The sequence below is a fragment of the Procambarus clarkii genome, chromosome 26 (assembly GCF_040958095.1).
Source record: "Procambarus clarkii isolate CNS0578487 chromosome 26, FALCON_Pclarkii_2.0, whole genome shotgun sequence".
NCBI lineage: Eukaryota > Metazoa > Arthropoda > Malacostraca > Decapoda > Cambaridae > Procambarus > Procambarus clarkii.
This window is the reverse complement of record NC_091175.1, coordinates 39060838-39064693: the sequence shown is the minus strand read 5'-3', so window position 1 is coordinate 39064693 and position 3856 is coordinate 39060838.

Sequence of the window (3856 nt, the reverse complement as noted above, 5' to 3'; positions counted from 1 at the left end):
CCTATCAAGCCTTGTTTGGTCCCGCTTCATGGGCCAAATATTTTGATCTCCTCCCTCTTGATTCTGCGCCTCCTGACGATTTCTCCCTCCATCGACATCTCATTGATTCCGTGGATGCCTCCATTACTTTCAACCCCACTCGTCTCGGTACACGTGTCGTTGCTGCTCCTTCTCAGGATGCTGCTTCCCGCTTGGCTGCCTTATCCTGCCTTGGCGAGACCCCCGTTCGGGTCTCGAAGAACGCTCAGTTAAATGCCAGTGTTGGCACTATTTTGCTCCCGCCCCATGTTGCGACCGGTGTTCGGGACCTGCGCGACTGCCACGACGATATTCGACATATCCTCGCTGCCCAGGGCCATTCTATTCTCCAGGTGGACACGTTTACTCGTCCCCCTCGTGGTAGTCGCCGTCAACCCCTCCGGGTTGTGAAGATTACCTTTGATGGTAGGACCCTTCCACCCTCTGTCATTCTTGCTGGTGCCAGGTGCTCTGTCCAGGAGTACATTCCTTCTCCTCGGCTCTGCAACAAGTGCTGGAGGTTTGGGCATGGTGCCCTCCGCTGCTCCGGGACTGTCTCTCTCTGTCCTTTGTGTGGTGGCGAAGGTCACTCTAAGTCGGAGTGCGCTTCTCCCCAGGCTCGTTGCCTCAACTGCGGTGAGGCCCATCCTACCTTCTCCCGTGCGTGTGTCCATTACAAGCTTGAGGCAGCCGTCCTCAACTTGAAGCACCGGGAGCGTTTATCTTTTCCTAAGGCGAGGCGCCAGGTTCGCCGGCTCCCGCCTTATGCTAATATCTCTTATGCTCGCGTGTTGCGCTCTTCCTCTCCTCGTCCTTCCCGCCTTCCTCAGACTCACAACCGGGCCTTGGACCCTGATGCGCCTACTGCCCCCTCCTCTGTCCCTTTGGGTTCTCTCCCGAAGGATCCTCCTCCTGGTCCTCTGTCTGGGGTTCCCCTTCCTTCTACCCGGTCTGTCGTGTCTTCTGTGTCTTCTTCCTCGTCCCCCTCCGATCCTCCTTCCCATCCTCTTCCTCCATCTATCGGCTCTCCCCACCGCCTGTCGGTGCGGGCGGATGTCCATCGCTCTCCTAACGGCCGTCGTGTGTGCTCTCGTTCGGCTTCTCCTGTTGAGACACTGGAATCCGTTGCCCGGTACGTGGTTGCTGGGACACCGGTCTCTTTAAGTCAGAAGCGTAAGCCTGGCTCCTCTCCTTCCTCTTCCCCGGCGGGTAAGAAGGCTTCGCTTTCTTCCTCAGCTCCTCCTTCTGGCTCTGTTGCTCCTTCCCCTCCCGTTTCAGTGCTTGCGCCCCCTGTTCCTGCTATGGAGGTCTCTTTGGCCCCTGCTTCCCTTTCGGTTGCTGCTCTTGCTGGGGTGCGCTCCCCTCTTTCTACTCCCCCTCTTCCTGCTGCTGTCCTTGACTGCTCCTCTCCGTTGTCTCCTCCTCCTCCCCCTCCTCCTCCTCCGGACCCTGCCCGCCCACCTCTGATCTGTTCTCCCGTTTCCTTCCCTCCGTCTTTGCTCAGTTTACCCATGCCCCCTAACCCTGACTTTGCTGACCCTGATCCCGACCCTGATATTCTTTAACGTGCTCTGTTGGTCTTTCGCCTTTGTTTCTTCCTTGTTCTCTGTTTTTGTCCTTTCTCTTCTCGTCGTTGTCCATTCTTCAATGGAACGTTCGAGGTTATTACGCCAATTTCCTCGAACTCCAACTTCTGGTTTCGCGGTTTTCGCCCCTTTGTGTTTGTCTCCAGGAGCCAATGCTTGGTGCTCGTCCTGGTCGTTTTCGTGGCTATTCCTTTCTCTCCCCCCCCCCCCAGCCATTGCTGGGGCTTCTAATTCTTCTGCTCTCTTGATTCGGGCTGATGTTCCCTTTGTTCCTTTACTTTTTCTTTCGCCTCTCCATTGTTCTGCTGCTCGTATCTTTGTGGGGAAATGGTACACAGTTTGTTCCATTTATCTCCCCCCGAGTGTCCCGCTCTCTCTTCCTGATTTGAAACACCTCCTGGACTCCTTGCCGGAGCCTGTGCTCCTGCTGGGTGACTTCAATTGTCGTCATTCTCTTTGGGGTGACGTTCTGACGAATACCCGGGGTCGCCTCCTTGAGCCGTTTCTCCTCTCTTCTTCCCTGTCTCTTCTGAATTCTGGTGAGCCCACTCATTTGGACTCTCGAACTCGCACCCTTTCTTGTCTTGATCTTTCTCTCTGCTCTTCTTCTCTTTACTTAGATTTCACGTGGCAGGTTCTTGATGACCTCCATGGAAGTGATAATTTCCCCATCCTTGTTTCCTTTTTCTCTTTTCGCCCTTCCCTCTCTTTCCCTAGGTGGCAGTTTACTAAGGCGGACTGGACCCTATTTTCCCTCAGTGCTACTCTCTCTGACCTCTCCCTTCTGCCCCTCTCTCGCGCTCTCCTCCTTTTTCATGACACTGTCTTCGACGCTGCCCTCCGCTCTATCCCTCGCTCTTCCTCTCGGGGTCCACGGAAGTGCGTTCCCTGGTGGAATGCGGACTGTGCTCGGGCTGTCCGCTGTAAGCGTGCAGCCTGGAAGAAGCACCGCCGTAGGCAGACGACCGATTCTTTTCTTTTCTTTCGGAAAGCGAGTGCGGTGGCCCGTAGGGCCATCCGTACGGCTAAACGTGAATATTGGGCATCTTACGTCTCAACAATTACGTCCGAAACCCCTCTGGCCCAGATCTGGAAGCGTATCCGCAAGATAGCGGGTAAGTTCGTTCCCGATGTTTCACCGGTCCTTCACCTCCATGATACTCTTGTGGCGGACCCGTTGCAGGTCGCTTCCGAACTGGGTTCCCACTTTTCTTCTGTTAGCTCTGGTCTTCATCTTCCCCAATCTTTCCTTCTTCGTAAACCTGTCCTCGAGTCTCGTCCTTTAGATTTCTGCACTCATCTTCAGCTTCCCTATAATGATCCCTTCTCTCTCTCTGAACTTCGTTCTGCCTTGGCCCTCTGCGGTTCTACGGCGGCGGGCTCCGATGGTATTCATTATGAGATGCTTCGCCATCTCCCTCCGAGCACGTCTCAGTATTTACTGAGTCTGTATAATCGGATCTGGGAGTCGTCGTCAGTCCCTGAGGACTGGCTCGATGCCGTTGTCCTCCCTGTTCGCAAACCGGGGTCTCTGGGTACTTCCCCTAAGGACTTTCGCCCTATTGCTCTCACAAGTTGTGTCTACAAACTCTTTGAACGTATGGTTAACGTTCGTCTGATGTGGTTCCTGGAACACCATCACCTCCTCTCCCCTTCTCAATTTGGTTTCCGCAAGTGCCGCAGCACGACAGATGTCCTGGTGAACTTGGAGGTCTATATTCGTACTGCTTTTGCTGCGAAGACCTCCGTTGTTGCCGTCCTTTTTGACCTAGAAAAGGCTTACGACACCACTTGGCGTTATCATATCCTATCTCAACTTCATTCTTTTGGCCTTCGTGGTCATCTCCCTCTCTTTCTCCGCAGCTTCCTCTCTCGTCGTTCCTTTCGGGTGCGCCTTGGTACCGCTCTCTCTCCCTCTTTTCAGCAATACGAAGGTGTGCCCCAGGGTAGCGTTCTGAGCACTACTCTTTTTCTGGTTGCCCTCAATGGTCTTCTTTCCTCTCTTCCTTCTGGTGTATTCTCCGCTCTCTATGTCGATGATCTTACCCTTTGTTGTCAGGGTGATGATTCGCCTTTCCTTCAACGCTGGCTTCAACTTGCCATTGATGCCGTGTCGTCTTGGGCCACAGGTCATGGCTTCAAGTTCTCTACTTCTAAGACTTGTGCCATGACTTTTACGCGGAAACGGGTTGTTCTTCGTCCCTCTTTGTCACTTTATGGTCATCCCCTTGAATACAAAGATTCCGCGAAGC